The sequence below is a fragment of the Lutra lutra genome, chromosome 15, assembly GCF_902655055.1.
Source record: "Lutra lutra chromosome 15, mLutLut1.2, whole genome shotgun sequence".
Classification (NCBI taxonomy): domain Eukaryota; kingdom Metazoa; phylum Chordata; class Mammalia; order Carnivora; family Mustelidae; genus Lutra; species Lutra lutra.
In genome coordinates this window covers 27,879,637-27,897,938 of record NC_062292.1, presented here as the reverse complement: position 1 = coordinate 27,897,938, position 18,302 = coordinate 27,879,637, and the positions used below count along the sequence as shown (strand labels likewise).

The window sequence follows — 18,302 nt, the reverse complement described above, 5'->3', positions numbered from 1 at the left end:
TCAAGTGTTTTCAGTGAAGCTTTCTTACTGAGTGAAATTTGTATACAATTATGTTTGTACGCAGTATAATTATACTCTAGTGTAATTTAAAAATCAAATTAACTTAAAATGAAATTAAAAGGTCTTCTGTGCTTATGTAACCTTACACTTAAATGATGTAGATAGTTAGTTGCCCAGATCCTTATTCTGTCAGGAGCCCCCGCTTCCAATGTAAATTCCTGTGCTTATGTCCAAAGAGCACATATGTAAAGGTAGTCCTCAGTCCTAGAGTCTCCTCTTAGGTCTCACCTCCCGATTTCTTAATCTGCTCTAAATCATGGATTTAAACACCTGTCTTCATAAGTGAGATACTTTGATAGCCAAGACTTTGTTCCTCAGGATTTATCAACTTTTCATATTCTTTAGTCCCTTTAATTCTTTCTTCTCTTCCTTCCCTCTGTGTCTCCCTCCCTTCCACAGATATTTCCTGAATGCCTAAATTCACCCATTGCTAAATTCAGATTTTTTAAAAAAGCTTTATCATTTTTATGATAAAAACACTAATCATTTTTATGATTAGTGTTTTCTGCAGTGGAATTTGCAAGGTGATCCATTGATACATGTGTGTGGAAGGGGAATGCCTCAAGTTCCATTTGTATTTTTTAAATTCCAACACAAAGGATATTGAGCTATCCTAATATTTGCTGTGCCGTGGTACTGAGACCTCAGTAAGTCGTTGGGTCCAATGGCTACTTGTCCCATGTGATTTAGGAGTGACCTGAAGGAAGAAGGGGCTTGCACACTTTGGGAAGGAATACCAGTGGGGCTCACACTCATGTATGTGCTTTCATGATATTCGAGTTTTCTTGCAGTTTGCATGGGCTCTTATGTGGATTTGAAGGTTGCCTGGTTTTAACTTAACCCCCACAGGGTATATGAGTGGTTTAAAGCGGTTGCTATCACAGGATGTTACATATTAAGATACTAAAAATGACAACAGAAAACAAACACACTAATCAGTCCCTTCAAGTAAGAATTAAAATGTTGTCTAAAGGATGACAAAGCAACTATTTCTAGAAATAAACTCATGTTCTAGAGAAGGACATTTGAAACATTTGGCAATGTAAACATCACTGTGTGATTTTGTCGCACTGAAAGCTACATGTGTTATAAAACTCAACATCTTAAAAACCTGGAATCAGAAATTTCAAATGTGTTTAAAACTTGTACAAATAGTTGTAGAAAATTTGGAACTGACTGTTAAAATATAAAAATAAAACACCTTCTGGTTTAATGATACGAATTCATTTGAGGGGCGCCCGGGTGGCTTAGTTGGCAGAGCATGTGACTCTTGATCTCAGGGTTGTCAGCTCAAGCCTCATGTTGGGTGTAGAGATTACTTAAAAAAGTAAAATCTTTTTTTTTTTAAAGGAAAAAACCTCATTTGAGAAAATGAGTAATTTCCTAACCGCATTTCAACAAAATGATTAATGGGTGTGACTGGGAAAAAAAAAATGATGCTCCTCTATTAGGGTCTCTGGATCTCTGTCAGTCTTTTTCAGATATGATAATGATTAAACCATGAACTAACAAAACTGATTTTGAAACAAGTTTCCAATTGTTTTTTCATAAACTATAAAACAGCATATGAAAAAGTAAATCATGTTGTATGATTTCTGTTTACATGAAATGTTCAGAATAGGCCAATGTGTGGAGACAGAAGGTAGGCTAATGGTTGCTGGTGGCTGGAGGATGGAAGGATTGGGAGTGGCTGCTCCCAGATACGGGTTGCTTTTTGGGGTGATGGAAATATTCTGGAATTTCATAGTGGGGATAATTCTATAATATTATGAATATACCAAAAACCACTGAACTGTATACCTTAAAATGGTAAATTTTATGTGAAGTTTCTCTCAGCAGAAAAATTGCACAAAATAAAACACTTTTAAATGACCCATATTCAATATTGAATAATATTTTTGTGTAGCCTAAATTTTTCATTAGTTTTATCTTTTTTTATATCCTACCTACATTTCTATGCTTTAATAGGATCTATATTATACAGTAGCACTTGTGCATAATAAAAATTAATAAAATAAATATATATGTGTTGGAAGTTTCTGTCCAGAAAAGTTTTTGTTAATGGAGGTAACTGAAAAGAAGTGTCCAGAGACCATAACTCAGGTGTCAGAACACTTTTTAATATAAATAACAAATTGTATACTTTGTTATTGTATAAATAACAAATTGTATACAAATTGTATACTGCTTATAGGATAGCCTCTACTACCATATCTCTTTCTCTACTAAGAGGCTTTTAAGATTCACACCTTTTAGGATTTCAGACTTTGGGAGAAAAGTTAAGAATAGTCTCCCATGATGTTATTTATGAACTTCTGACAATACAGTGTATGTCATGTACATGATAAAAGCTTTACCATATATACTAAGCACCATGGTAATTTTGAATATATAATTGTGGGAAGGAGTTTAAGATCAAGAGACAGAATGGCCAAAAATGTTTTCATTGAATAAAATATTTTGAGAACTCTCTTTCACTCTGGGATCTGGCTGCGATTTACTTTCTGCATGTGAAGACTGGAGGGAGGCAAGAGCATGTTATTTTTTTCTGGCAGATCCCTGGTAGTAGACAGATCCTGGGCCTCACCAATTGTGAGCCTTTGCATCTGCCTCTAGGCTCTCCATACTGAACCACCTGCCTCCGTTCTGTAGTTGCTGTTTCCTGCAGTTTCCTAACTTGAGAAGCAATAGCCATCCCTACTTCTCTGGACTGTAGTGGTGGTGGCAAACCCAGAAGCTAGCAGTGGTGTCCCCAGTCTTCTGGTCTTCCAGCTCTTTCAGTGCTTAAGTACTTAAGTTCTTCCATTAAATCTCTTCGAAATACTTAGAGCAGGTTCTCTTTCCCTGACTGAACTCTGTCTGATGTACTGGGCACATGCTTGTCATCTTGTTGTCACAAAATGGCTACTCTGCATCTAATATTGTGTTTAGAAAAGAAGAAAGACAAAGGCTGTCAAACTGGACTTTAAGGGAACAGGCCTCTAGGCTACCAAGTCTGCCTGGGACTTCTAACACCAGCTAAAAGTTTGGGGGTCCAGAGAGCCACTCTTATTTCATACTAGCTTAGTTACAAATTTGGGGGTCCCTGTAGATACTCTCTAGGAGTAGAATAAAATGTTATACTCACAATTACAGGTGTTTTTTTTTTTTTAATAGCAAAACAATACAAACCAGAACCAGCCAAAAGAAGAGATATATAGAGCAGAATCTAGGACTGAGAGGATTTCAGATAGGATGCTGGCATCATCCTCAGGGACATATTATCCTTCCTGCGTCAGTGTGTAGTAGTACGCACTTAAGAATCACCAACACAGGAAGCTTACCAAGCTTTGGACTCCAGAATTTTTATTGGGGTTTCTTTATATTGGCATGATTGATTGAGTCATCACCCTCCTGGTTGAATTCGAACTTTACTTCTCTGTTCTCCCCTCTCCCAAAGTTGGGCTGATATCACCTGGGTCAATACCCCTAGCCACATGGTTGGCTTTCCTGGCTTGGCTAGCCTCCATGCTGAGGTCTCTTTTTAACGCAAACTGTCTAGGGCTCACCGTGAGTTGCATCCTCCGCATAAACTATCAGATATGGTTGGAAGAGCCAACCGCAGATGGAAAAAAGACACTCATACCATTTGGGAGAGGCCAGGGACTTAGAGGTTATCTCCCATAAGCTTGAATTGAGGCTAGACCTCTCTTCGGCATATCTGAACCAAGTCTGTGGCTCCCCACCTTCTTAAAGATCCATTTATTTATTTTAGAGAGAGAAAGAGAGTGCATGTGAGTGGGGGTAGGGGTAGAAGGGGAGGGATAGGAAGAGGGAAAGAATCCCAAGCAGACTCTGCAGTGAGTGTGGAGCCTGACCTGGGCCTTGCTGTCATGACCTGTGAGATCACAACTCATGAGATCATGATTGGAGCCAAAACCAAGAGTCAGACGCTCAGCAGACTGAGCCAGGTGCCCCTGTATGTTGCCCTTTTAAAGAGCTTTCCCTTAAACTTTAAACAACAACTTTTACTTATTCTTTTTGACCAGAATTTTGTTACATGGCTACTATCTCCCTGGGAAGTTGGGATTTTTGTTTTTTTTTAAGATGGGCACGTTGCTTCTCTCCTCTACCCACTGAAATATGGGTTTATTACTAATGATGAAAAGAGAAAATAGAGATTGGGTAGACACCCACTTTTCTCTGCTGCAGTTGCCTGTTAATAGAGGCGTTAGTTGAGATCTGTTATGGAATAATTTTTTTATAAAAATTAAGCTTAGTAGTTTGTTTATTTTAGAATGGCAAGTGTTTAAAAATTGCCACTGGAGGTTGACTAACAATGTAGCTTAATAAATTATTCCATGTTCAGTTTATACATTTATGACTACATAAAATTTTTAATGTTATTTCTGTTAACAGTAAAATTTATCAAAACAACATTTTCATACAAACAGTATAGAAATGTGTGGCTTTGATTCAGGCTCTCAAGGTATAACATTTCTGTGAGGACATACAGTGGTATATTTAGTTTCATGGTCTTCCTTCTAATAAGAGATAAAAAATGATGCATGTCAGTATCTTAAAAAATAACTTTGTCCTTTTTCTGTGTTTAAGGGTAGAAATTAGACAGCAAGTGTGTAGAGCCGAGAACGTATGTATGTACTTTGGTGGTGAATACATAAAAGCTTACCAGCCGCTCAGTAGAAAAAACATGAACACATAGAGGAGTTTCAGTAAGAAGTGCTTCCAGTATTTGGTACTTGTTCGTCATGGTTCAGCAGTTGGTAGTGTCTTCTTTGGTCCAGTTAATTTTTCATGTCTTATCAAGGAAATGGCAATATTTCAAGGCCAGTTAATGAAGTGGTTCAGCTTAAACAAACAGTTGCTTTATGAAAACCCTACCAAGGACCTAAGATTATGTAAGGAAGGAATGTGAGTATTTACAGAAAACTTACCGAAGATTCGGCTTCTCTGAAAAGTAGTCTGTTGGGGCACCTGGCTGGTTCAGTTGGTGGAGCCTGCAACTCTTGATCTTGGGGTTGTGAGTTTGAGCCCCATGTTGGGTGTAGAGATTGCTTAGAAATAAAATCGTTAAGAAGAAAGAAAGAAAAGAAAGAGAGAAAAGGTAGTCTGTTTCTCATTCAGTTCTATGGTAGTGGTGTGGTAGTTCAGAATTTGAAGCCGCAAATCACATTCTGAAGCATTCTTTTCAGGTGTGGTGTCATTCAGCCATCAGGCTGAATCCAGCCATAATACGCTTTGTGTGACCATCAGTACATTGAGAATAGTATGTGTGTGTGGTTCAAGCTTGTACTTTCTGTTTGACCATAGACTCACTGCTCTTTATTACTTACTTTCTGTTCTTCACACATTGCAATGCATGAATGGCCCTCAAATATATTTGATTTTGTGGTTACCACATGAACCATTGCCTCAGAGGAGGTAGTTATTCCAGTGTGCTTTTCATTGGTTAATATCTGTTTGACTACTTTGCATTATATTCTTTAACTTCATGCATGTCATTGCAAATGGCAAGATTTCATTCATTTTTTTTTTAAAGATTTTATTTATTTATTTGACAGAGAGAAATCACAAGTAGGCAGAGAGGCAGGCAGAGAGAGAGGAGGAAGCAGGCTCCCTGCTGAGCAGAAAGCCCGATGTGGGGCTCGAACCCAGGACCTGGGATCATGACCTGAGCCGAAGGCAGTGGCTTAACCCACTGAGCCACCCAGGCGCCCCAAGATTTCATTCATTTTTATGGCTGAATATATATTCCATATTGCACCCCCACATCATCTTTATCTGTTTATCTATTGATGGACACTTGGGCTGCTTCCATTGGTTGGCTGTTATAAACGATGCTGTAATAAACATGAGGGTACATGTATCCCTTTGAATTAGTGTTTTTGTATTTCTTGAGTAAATATCCAGTAGTGTAATTCCTGGATCTTTGGGTATTTCTATTTTTAACTTTCTTCATACTGTTTTCCTCAGTGGCTGGACCAGTTTGCATTCCCACCTGCCAGCAGTGCAAGAGGGTTCCTTTTTCTCCACATCCTTGCCAACATCTGTTGTTTCTTGTGGTGTTGATTTTAGTTTTTCTGACAGAAGTGAGATGATATCGCATTGTAGTTTTTTTTTTAATTTTTAAATTTTTAATTTTTTTATTAACGTATAATGTATTATTAGCCCCAAGGGTACAAGTCTGTGATTCGCCAGGTTTACACACTTCACAGCACCCTCCATAGCACATACCCTCCCCAATGTCCATAACCCAACCACCTTCTCCCTCCCAACCCCCGCCCTGCCCCGGCCACCCGCAGTTTGTTTTGTGTGATTAAGAGTCTCTTATGGTTTGTCTCCCTTCTGATCCCATCTTGTTTCATTTATTCTTTTCCTACCCCCCAAACCCCCTACGTTGCATCTCCACTTCCTCATATCAGGGAGATCATATGATAGTTGTCTTTCTCAGATTGACTCATTTCGGTAAGCATAATACCCTCTAGTTCCATCCACATCATTGCAAATGGCAAGATTTCATTTCTTTTGATGGCTGCATAATATTCCATTGTGTATATATACCACATCTTCTTTATCCATTCATCTGTTGATGGACATCTAGGTTCTTTCCATAGTTTGGCTATTGTGGACACTGCTGCTATAAACATTCATGTGCACCTTCGGTCACTACATTTGCATCTTTAGGGTAAATACCCAGCAGTGCAATTGCTGGATCATAGGGTAGCTCTATTTTCAACTTTTTGAGGAACCTCCATGGTGTTTTCCAGAGTGGCTGCACCAGCTTGCATTCCCTCCAACAGTGCAGGAGGGTTCCCCTTTCTCCGCATCTTCGCCAGCATCTGTCATTTCCTTGACTTGTTAATTCTAGCCATTCTGACTGGTGTGAGGTGGTATCTCATTGTGGTTTTGTTTTGTATTTCTCTGATGCCGACTGATGTGGAGCACTTTTTCATGTGTCTGTTGGCCATCTGGATGTCTTCTTTGCAGAAATGTCTGTTCATGTCCTCTGCCCATTTCTTGATTGGATTATTTGTTCTTTGGGTGTTGAGTTTGATAAATTCTTTTTTAATTTAATTTAATTTAATTTTTAAAAATTTATTTCTCTTCAGCGTAACAGAATTCATTGTTTATGCACCACACCCAGTGCTCCATGCAATACATGCCCTCCATAATACCCACCACCTGGCTCCCCCAACCTCCCACCCCCTGCACCTTCAAAACGCTCAGATTGTTTTTCAGAGTCCATAGTCTTTCATGATTCATCTCCCCTTCCAGTTTCCCTCAACTCCCTTCTCCTCTCCATTTCCCTATGTCACTGTAGTTTTGGTTTGCATTTCCCTGATGATGAGTGATACTGAGCGTCTTTTGATTTGTCTGCTGGCCATCTGTATGTCTTCTTTGGAGAAATGTCTGTTCATGTCTTCTGCCCATTTTTAGTGGATTATTTTTTGGGTGTTGAGTTGTATAAGTTATTTATAAATTTGGATACTAACCCTTTATCAGATATGCCATTTGCAAATGTCTTCTCTCATTCCATAGATTGCCTTTTTAGTTTTGTTGATTGTTTCCTTTGCCTTGCAGAAACTTTTTATTTTGACATAGTCCCAATAGTTTATTTTTGGTTTTATTTTCCTTGCCTCAGGAGACATATCTAGAAAAATGTTGCTATGGCCAACGTCAGAGAAATTGCTGCCTGTCTTCTCTTCAAAGATTTTTATGGTTTCAGGTCTCACATTTAGGTCTTTAATTCATTTTGCGTTTACTTTTGTGTATTTTTGTTTATTTTGTGAAAGAAAGAGGTCCAGTTTCATTTTTTTGCTTGTTGCTGTCCATTTTTCCCTACACCATTTGTTGAAGAGACCATCTTTTTCCCATTTTGTATTTATTCCTCCTTTGTTGATGATAAATTGACCATATAACTGTGGCTTTACTTCTGGGTTTTCTGTTCTATCCCATTGAGCTCTTTGTCTATTTTTATGACAGTACTGTACTAATTATTACCGGTTTGTAATATAACTTGAAATCTGGAATTGAGATACCTCCAGTTTTGTTTTTCTTTTTCAAGATTGCTTTGGCTGTTCAAGGTCTGTTGTGGTTCCATACAAATTTTAAGATTGTTCTAGTTCTGTGAAAAATGCTATTGGTATTTTGATAGGGATTGCAGTAAATGTATAGATGGCTTTGGGTGGGGTAGACATTTTAACAATATTTGTTCTTCCAACCCTTAAGCATGGAATGTCTTTCCATTTCTTTGTGTCATCTTGAATTTCTTTCATCAGTGTTTTATAGTTTTCAGAGTAGGGTCTTTCACCTGCCATTGAGTTTTTTTTTTTTTTTCTTCCCCAAACTGTAAGCCTTATGTTACGTGAGGTTATGTGTAAACCTAGTAAAGTATGAAGCAGTATCTCTCCCCACCAGGAATCTTACCTATTTGGGGACAGCTATAACCATTGAGCTAATTTGAGCACCAGGTCTTGGTATACTAGCTTCCATGTTTTTTCCAGAGAATAGGTAGGAATCACTAGGAATTACTGGCATAATTCTGCAAATGCCAGTGGGGTGTGAGATTAAATTACCCTGAATCTTTTAGCTTGTGGCTAGAGAGTAATATTGACTAGAGAAGCGTGGGAGTACAGTGTAGAAGAATCACACTTACTGCTCCTGTTTTTATAATGTAATCTACAGAAAATAAAGCTTTACACATCTTTTTGACTGGTAGGAAATGTAATGGGACCAAAAATTTAAAAAGAATGAAAAACTCTAGTCTAGATTCAGCAGAAGATGAACCAGGACAAAAGCTACAAACAAACTGATAACCATAATCTGATGCCAGAGACTAAGCAGGGCCAGGCAGAAGCGCTGTTACGTCTGAATCATGGAGAATTATGTTGACTCTATTGCTAGCATCCAAAGGAACTTTTAGACACAACCTGTCTTGGTGAAAGTGGTCTCTTTGCTTAGGAAATGTTGGTGCTCACCCGAGGGACACCTTGGGTTCAGATTTCAAGCTCTGCTGTCTACTAGTTTGTGACCTGGAGCAAGTTCCTTAATTATCCTCACTTTCAATTCCCTCATGTATATAATGGTCTTAATCTGTATCTTCTGGAATGGTTGGGAGGATTCAATTAGATAATCCACACAAAGCACTCAGAGCATGCCTCATACATGGTAAGCAAGCACTAGGGTTAGGCCTGAGGAAAATGACAAAGCAGTATATGCTTCAGTGAGTGGCACAGGAAAGTACTCTGGGAAAAACAGAGATTACAGTGGGTTCTTGAGATCTCTGAAGGTTTTAGGACATCTATCTGAGAAAAGAGAAAGAAGCAAAACAAGATGTGTAACACCCTGTTATCTACTTGTGCAACTAATTCTTTCCTTAACTGATCAAACTTTAAGATGTCTTTTGTGTTCAACACTATGCTAGGTACTAGAGGTATAAAAACAGTAATGCTTATACCTACCCTTATAGGAGTTAACAGTCCGGTGGGGGAGGCAGTCAAGAAAGCAGAGAATTTACAATGGTAAGTGCTGGGACAGAATTCTGAGCCAAGTGTTAAGGGAGCAGAATGGAGCAGCCAACTTTGCCTAGGAGGCAACGAATAGGAGAGTATATTTAGGCTGAGGCAGTGCCAAGCTTAAAGACAGAGTTGTGAAAGGTCCTGCCACGGTCAGGTTGTGGGAAGTTCAGTATGACTCATGGGAGTGCTCTAGACTATAAACTCTCCATAAGGAGTGTGTCTGGATTTTGCTTACGGCTGTAGTCTTAGCATTCAGCACTAGGACTGCCCTTTAGCTGATGCTAGAAAACACTTGCTGAGGGAATTAATGAAGCGTGTGGGTATTACGGAGTGATGGGTATTATGTCTAGTGCTTTCTTATGTTCTTTCCATGTAAGTCTGACTACATTGGTGATGCAGTTCTCGTTTTTACTGTTGAGGATAAAGGAGGTGCAGAGAGATTAAGAGACACACAGTTACTAAATAGCAGAATCAATCTTGAACCCATAGAAGACTCTAAAAGAGAAATGAAAGGGATAGGGCATTCCTACGTTTTGTCTTTTAAAGATCCTTTGGAAGGAAGAACTCTTTCTCTGTATTTTTCTCATTGTTCATCATTAAAGGTAATAAAAGGCTAAAGAAGTCAGAGCAGTACTGTCCCTTTCCTCTGCTTTATACTGTTCATTGTATGGAAATGAAGTTTATAAACTAGGTATTACTCGGTTTTTTATCAGGAAACATGTATAAACCTTACAAGTGGTAGAAAAGATCTAAATAGTACTTTATAGAATCAGTAATAGAAAAGTTCTAAAACACCTAACTTCAAGCCATTCCTTTTATTTATTTATTTTTTTAAAGATTTTATTTATTTATTTACAGAGATCACAAGTAGGCAGAGAGGCAGACAGAGAGAGAGGAAGGGAAGCAGGCTCCCTGCTGAGCAGAGGGCCAGATTCGGGGCTTGATCCCAGGACCCTGGGATCATGACCTGAGCCAAAGGCAGAGGCTTTAACCCACTGAGCCACCCAGGCGCCCCAAAGCCATTCCTTTTAAATGGGCCTTTACAGTCTGTCTTTAAAAAAAAAATTCATTCATTGATTCATTGATTCATTTATTTTAGAGAGCAAGCACGAGTGAGGGAGGCCAGAAGGAGAAGGAAGGGGAGAGGCAGACTCCCTGATAAGCATGGAGCCCAACTTGGGGCTCAATTCCAGAACTCTGAGATCACGACCTGAGCCAAAGTCACTCAACTAACTGAGCCACCCAGGTGCCCCTGCACAGTCTATCCTAAAGTGGCCTGGGGCTTCAGCCATTGTCTGCTGCTGCATGATTTCTGCCAGAGGCTGAGGACATCAGCCCTGTTTTTGGATCAGTGGCAGACTTGTACCACATATTACTGAAGTTATTTGCTTATAATTGATATTTCTTATTATTCCTGTGAAATTAGCATTCTTCATCATTTTGAGGTGATCTGAAAAGACCAGAGAGGATTATGACCCTACTTCCCCTGGGTGATCAAGCAGGACTGAATTTAGAGCTTCTGAACTGAGGATTATGTCTTAATATCTGGCTTGAGGAGCCACTGAGTAATGACTACATTTTCACATATTTAGCAACCATTTGACATGTGTTTAGGGCAACTTGAATTTTATGTTGTTTTACAGAACTGTAAGTGTAATTTTCAAAAGGATTTTATTTATTTATTTGAGAGAGAGAGAGGGAATATGATGGGGGTGGGGGGAGGAGCAGATGGGGAAGAAGAGGTAGAATCTTAAGCTTATTCCATGCTGAGCTTGGAGCCCAATGCAGGGCTTGATCTCATGACCCTGAGATTATGACCTGAGCCGAACGAGGAGTCAGATGCTTAACCCACTGAGCCACCCGGGTTTCCTGTATGTATAATTTCAGTAATTATAAGACATGTATGGTATAGTTTATCAGTCAGGTCTGCTGATTGTTATTTGCGTAACATAGCAAATACTGGATCACGGTCTGTGCTCTTTTGTAGAAGTGAAGTAATTTGTAACATTCATACTTTACACTTTGTTAATGGATGAGCTTTCAGAAATAACCTCATCACAAGCCATTTACCACCACCACTTGAATTCTTGTGTGTTTTTTTTTCCCTGAATGAATCTTCTCTTCAAAAAATGTATATGTGTGTGTATGTGTACACATGAACACATACAACTTCTTTTTAAAGGATTTAAGTTCCAGTGCTAGATTGATCTAGATTTGAGTCTCAACCCCTCCCACATATTAATTTATGATCTTGAAAAATTATCCCAACTTCCTAAGCCTCAGTTTCATCATCTATAAAGCAGGGATAATAGTAATGCCTGCTGGGATTGTTGTGGGAATTAAATAAGGTGGTAAAGTGCTTGGCACATAGTAAGTATTCAAGATTAGCTTCTACTGTTTTTACCAATATGATGTTACATCATGAACGTTGTTAACAGTGGTAGTGGGTATTGGTGTTGGTCTGTATTTCTACTTTCACATGTGTGTTAGACTATGTGTGTTAGACTACTTCTAGTCACATAATTTTCACAAGAGCACATGATGTAAATAATAGCTGTGATGGAATTGAAAAAAAAATCTTTTTAGAAGTATGAAGTATCAGACTTGTCTTTTTCTGTTTTTTTTTTTTTTTTTTCTTTTTTCCTGGTTGCTGAATATCGTGGAATATTTGATTCCTAAAACTTGACTTTGTAGTGATTTATTATTTTAGTGATTATGCATAAATATTTGGGTATATCATAAAGTCAAATGATGTTCTCTAAAAATCACTCCTAATGATTGATTATAATCAAGATTGCAAATCAGGTATTAGTCTCATTCACTTATTAATTCATTTGTTCACTGAGCAACTCTTTATTGAGCAACTTTTATGGGCCAGGCTTTCTGTGGTTTCTAGGGCTCTGTAGCTGAAAAGGGTTCATACCCTTCACTTGTGTAGCCTAGGGAAAGGCAAGTCTGTGCGTGGATAGATTGAGTGTATTATGATACAGATTATAAGAGATATCTCAGTCGAGTGTGTGGCATACAAGAGAGGTAGTCTCAGCTCTGCTTGGATATCAGGGAAGAGTTCACAAGGAAGAGGATGTCAGAGGTGGGAATTAACTGGCTGAGCAGGATAAGAGAAGGGAATGCAGTAGAGAACCGGCTTATGTAGTGATTCAGCTGTCAGTGACTTAGCTTGGCTTGTGCAAGGAGCCTTCACAAGTGAAATCAGTGTGCTCCTTCCTTTCCTCACTCCCCACCCCTGTTGACCACGCGCTCTTCATGGGTCAGTGCTTGTCCCCCTGTTAAATGGGAAGAAAGTAATAAAGTTTATTCACGTGTATAAATATGTGAAGTGAAAAACTTCAGAAAATATGTCATATCAAAATGGTACAAGAGGATATTTAATTGGTTACTTAAGGTTAATGTAATAGAATTTTAACAAGTAATATTATAGATATTTGAGTACTTATTGTATGCCAGGTACAGTGCTAGGATGGCAGTGCATATTGACTTTTACAATCAGTGAACTGAAAAAATACTACCTTGGCTGAATAAAAAACAGTATAAGCTTGCAAAGTAGAAGTCTGGTTTTATAAAGTACAGAGAGCGTGTGCTCAAACTTCTATCAGCGAGTCAAAAGGGAAGTAGTTGCAAATAAGGTTTTGGTAGTTGCTGCCAAAAATCTCCTTTGGAATATAAATAAAAAACAACCGTGCTACTGGCCTGTTTGGAGATTCTGCAAGTTCTCGACTTTCTTGAGCATTATGTGGACAGGTAAGGCTTCACCGTGTTTATTCCTGTCAGGTTATTGGTACTGCTCAGAGTAAAGCCTGTCTTCTCTCTATTCTCCGGTGTATTATGTAGCAGATGGCTTTTAATAAAACATGTAGATAAAGAAAATTTTTACTCTCTTTAGTGGAACATACTGTAATTATAATTACTGGACAGTCTCAAGAGGAGATGTTTAAATTGGTATTTTTTTTATGATTGAGTGCCATTTAGAGAATATTTCATGGAAAAGTCAAGTAATGGTATCAATTACAGATTTCTTTTATTTGATAAGGTTTCACAACTAAGTTAAACCCTGTACATCATTTAACCAGGCAGTTGTTTGCTTTTTCTTTACATGGTTTATTTTTTAAAAATTCAATGCTGTATGTTAGGGAACACTCAACACTAGATTTCATCGAGGGGCAGGGCGCTGTTTAATTACACGGCTGCTCTGTTCTCTGTCATCACCTTGTCTAGTTGTAGGAAATGAGCTTTTTGATAGAATGGGGTTATTCCAGCTGGGTCTGTATCATTGGTATGTATAAAAGCCACAGGCTCTTGTACTGAATGGCATATTACTGATATAGCCACAAAATTTACAAAAATTACTCCAGAAAATTTATAATTTTTAAAATGTACTAACCCACAAAATAAGATGGGCAAACAGAATAAACAGGATTCACTGTATTGTAATGTAAGTGCCTTGAACAGGTAGATGCCAGAAGATCTTTGTTAAAGGAAATCAAGAATTATTGAACAAGATTCTTTAAATGTACATTATTTTCTCTTTTCTTGTGTAGTAAATGCAGTGGTTTCTGACCACATAATTATACCTTGCTTATTATTACTTTCTCGCAGCATCATTTTTATCAAACTTTCTTTCATCCTCTAGGGTCTTTCATTTTTTATGATACCTGTATTGACACTTGCATGTATCAAAACTACAATTTATATGTGAATCTGACATGCACACAAAGTCTTTCCCCCAGCATTGACATTTTTCTGTAAAAATTTTAAAATGTATTCGTACTTATTTTTTTTTTTTTTACAGCTTTATAAACATATATTTTTATCCCCAGGGGTACAGGTCTGCAAATCGCCAGGTTTACACACTTCACAGCACTCACCATAGCACATACCCTCCCCAATATCCATAACCCCACCCCCCTCTCCCAACCCCCTCCCCCCATCAACCCTTAGTTTGTTTTGTGAGATTAAGAGTCACTTATGGTTTGTCTCCCTCCCAATCCCATCTTGTTTCATTTACTCTTTTCCTACCCCCTTAACCCCCCATGTTGCATCTCCTCTCCCTCATATCAGGGAGATCATATGATAGTTGTCTTTCTCCGATTGACTTATTTCGATAAGCATGATACCCTCTAGTTCCATCCACGTCGTCGCAAATGGCAAGATTTCATTTCTTTTGATGGCTGCATAGTATTCCATTGTGTATATATACCACATCTTCTTTATCCATTCGTCTGTAGATGGACATCTAGGTTCTTTCCATAGTTTGGCTATTGTAGACATTGCTGCTATAAACATTCGGGTGCACGTGCCCCTTCGGATCACTACGTTTGTATCTTTAGGGTAAATACCCAGCAGTGCAATTGCAGGGTCATAGGGTAGTTCTATTTTCAACTTTTTGAGGAACCTCCATGCTGTTTTCCAGAGTGGTTGCACCAGCTTGCATTCCCACCAACAGTGTAGGAGGGTTCCCCTTTCTCCGCATCCTCGCCAGCATCTGTCATTTCCTGACTTGTTAATTTTAGCCATTCTGACTGGTGTGAGGTGATATCTCATGGTGGTTTTGATTTGTATTTCCCTGATGCCGAGTGATATGGAGCACTTTTTCATGTGTCTGTTGGCCATCTGGATGTCTTCTTTGCAGAAATGTCTGTTCATGTCCTCTGCCCATTTCTTGATTGGATTATTTGTTCTTTGGGTGTTGAGTTTGCGAAGTTCTTTATAGATTTTGGACACTAGCCCTTTATCTGATATGTCATTTGCAAATATCTTCTCCCATTCTGTCAGTTGTCTTTTGGTTTTGTTCACTGTTTCCTTTGCTGTGCAAAAGCTTTTGATTTTGATAAAATCCCAAAAGTTCATTTTTGCCCTTGCTTCCCTTGCCTTTGGTGATGTTCCTAGGAAGATGTTGCTGCGGCTGAGGTCGAAGAGGGTGCTGCCTGTGTTCTCCTCGAGGATTTTGATGGATTCCTTTCTCACATTGAGATCCTTCATCCATTTTGAGTCTATTTTCGTGTGTGGTGTAAGGAAATGATCCAAAAAGAAAAAGAAAAAAGAAAGGATGAATACCCAAGTTTTGTAGCAACATGGACGGGACTGGAAGAGATTATGCTGAGTGAAATAAGTCAAGCAGAGAGAGTCAATTATCATATGGTTTCACTTATTTGTGGAGCATAACAAATAGCATGGAGGACAAGGGGAGATGGAGAGAAGGGAGTTGAGGGAAATTGGAGGGGGAGGTGAACCATGAGAGACTATGGACTCTGAAAAACGATCTGGGAATTTTGAAGGGGTGGGGGGTGAGAGGTTGGGGGCACCAGGTGGTGGGTATTGTAGAGGGCACGGATTGCATGGAGCACTGGGTGTGGTGCAAAAATAATGAATACTGTTATGCTGAAAAAATAAAAAATTAAAAAAATGTATTTGTACTTTTATGTACTTAAGTGACAATGTTCTATTTCTAGTAACAGATAATGTTTTGTCTTTGTTATCCTTTAAACTTCGTAAATAGTTTCCAGGTAAATTAAGGAGCAGGTGATTTTCTGATGTTACCTTTATTTTCATGTCATGGAGTTAGCGAAGGAGTACACTGTTTTGAGGGAAGTCTTTGGGTTATTGAACATAGATCATTCAGTGGCATTAAAGTTGTATTATTACAGCTTTAGAATTAAGGATAAGAGGAAAACTGATACTTTTCCTAAATCATATGAATTTTCAAGAGTCTGGGATTATAGTATTACTCCTGGATCCCATTTCATAATAACTTTTTAAAATAATAATTTTGTTAGTCTTATCTGCACATGTTTCTAGAGCATATTCCTATTGGGGAATGTGGTATAATGAGTTTTCCCCAGAGTTTTTGTATTGACTTCCTTTTTCATTCAAATTTATGTTTACATCTGTTTTCCGTTAATTAGTATCAGGGTTTTAAAAAAGTGTGAGACATCTCTCTGATATGAGGAATTTGAGAGGCAGGGTGGAGGCTTGTAGGGGGTAGGGAAGGAAAAAAAGAAACAAGGTGGGATTGGGAGTGAGACAAACCATAAGAGACTCTTAATCTCACAATACAAACTGAGGGTTGCTGGGCGGAGAGGGGGTATGGAGAGGGTGGTTGGGTTATGGACATTGGGGAGGGCATGTGCTCTGGTTAGTGCTGTGAAGTGTGTAGGACTGATGATTCACAGACCTGTACCCCTGGGGCAAATAATACGTTATATATTAATTAAAAAAAAAAAGTGTGAGACAATAGATATGAGACAGCTACCAAACCACCCCCCTGTCCCCCATATTACACATTTCTTGTCATATTTTTGTAACAGTTAACAGTTTCATGTTGTAGTTTCTTGTTTGATTACTTTATGAATTTCTCAGTATCTTTATCCTTTTGTGTGGTTTTGTTTCTCCAAATGAAATATGCTTTGTATCCCCAGAGCCTGGCACTAGCCTTGAGTATAAATATTTGTTGAGTGACCACATGAGTTGAAGTATAGGTCAGTGCTCCATGATTTAAAAAATAGGAGGGGTTAATTGATTATGGTATTACAATTAAATAATTATATTAGAAGTTAAGAATGTTTGTTTTTGGGGCACCTGGGTGCCTCATTTGTTAAGCACCTGCCTTCGGCTCAGGTCATGATCCTAGGGTTCTGGGATCTAGCCCCACATTGGGCTCCCTTCTTCTCCCTCTCCTGCTCCCCCAGCTTGTGTTCCCTCTCCCGCTCTCTCTCTCTGTCAGATAAATAAATAATCTTAAAAAAAAAAAAAAAAAAGAATGTTGGTGTTTGTTTTGGGAGGGGTTTTGTTTTGTTTTGTTTTTTAATAGAATGCTTCAGGTTATAGACCGGAGCTGATTAACTGAAGTCTCACTTTTTTCATCACATTTAATGAGTAGCTCTTAGGGACCAGATGCAAGACTAGTCATTGAAAAGTTGTCATCATAATTTATTCAGTATTTTCATTGTAAGTTAAATAATTACTCTTTTAAGCTTATGGAGTAGATATGTAATTGTTAATATGCATACACAAAGACCCCAAAATATGATACAGAATATATCTCCTATTGCAAACTCATATCCTAGTTTCTACTTCCTTCTCCCATTAATAGAAAAAAAAAATAAACAAATGGAAAAGCCAAAGGACCATTGAGAAAATGAAACATTATTGTAGGACTTAGAAAAATTCAGTTTCTCTGAGAAATTCTTGAGCTTCTTCCAGAAGATACTAGATAAATACCATGTTGGAGATATGATTGATACTGCAAATTTTTTCAAATTTTAAAGCTTTATTCCATAAATTGGCTTTTGATTTAATTAATATATTCATTCCACAGACTGTTTCAAAATAAGTATTATAATTAATTCAATATGTTGCTATTTAAAAAGAATAATTACTCCATAGCTATTTTATTATGATTCTCATTTGGTTGTTTTTTCCTATTAAATCTTTACTTTTTCTAGATTCACAATTTTATCAGTAATGCTTCTATTGAGAATACAGTAGATTCATTGGGGAGGGCATGTGCTATGGTGAGTGCTGTGAAGTGTGTAAACCTGGCAATTCCCCTGTACCCCTGGGGCTAATAATACATTGTATGTTAATAAAAAATAAAAAGTTAAAAAAAGAGTACAATAGGTTCTACTTTTTTTTACATACAAACTTTTATTCCTAATGAATGATGAATAGACTCGGTAAAAGTTGCTCAAAACTTTTTAAATTATGGAA

At 38.1% G+C, this 18,302-nt stretch overlaps 1 protein-coding gene across 6 annotated transcripts in view; it reads left to right on the top strand.

Annotated features, from left to right (window-relative positions):
- The window catches only part of RABGAP1L (RAB GTPase activating protein 1 like), a 763,170-nt gene that overhangs the window by 227,779 nt on the left and 517,089 nt on the right, over positions 1-18,302 (top strand). The window lies entirely within an intron of this gene.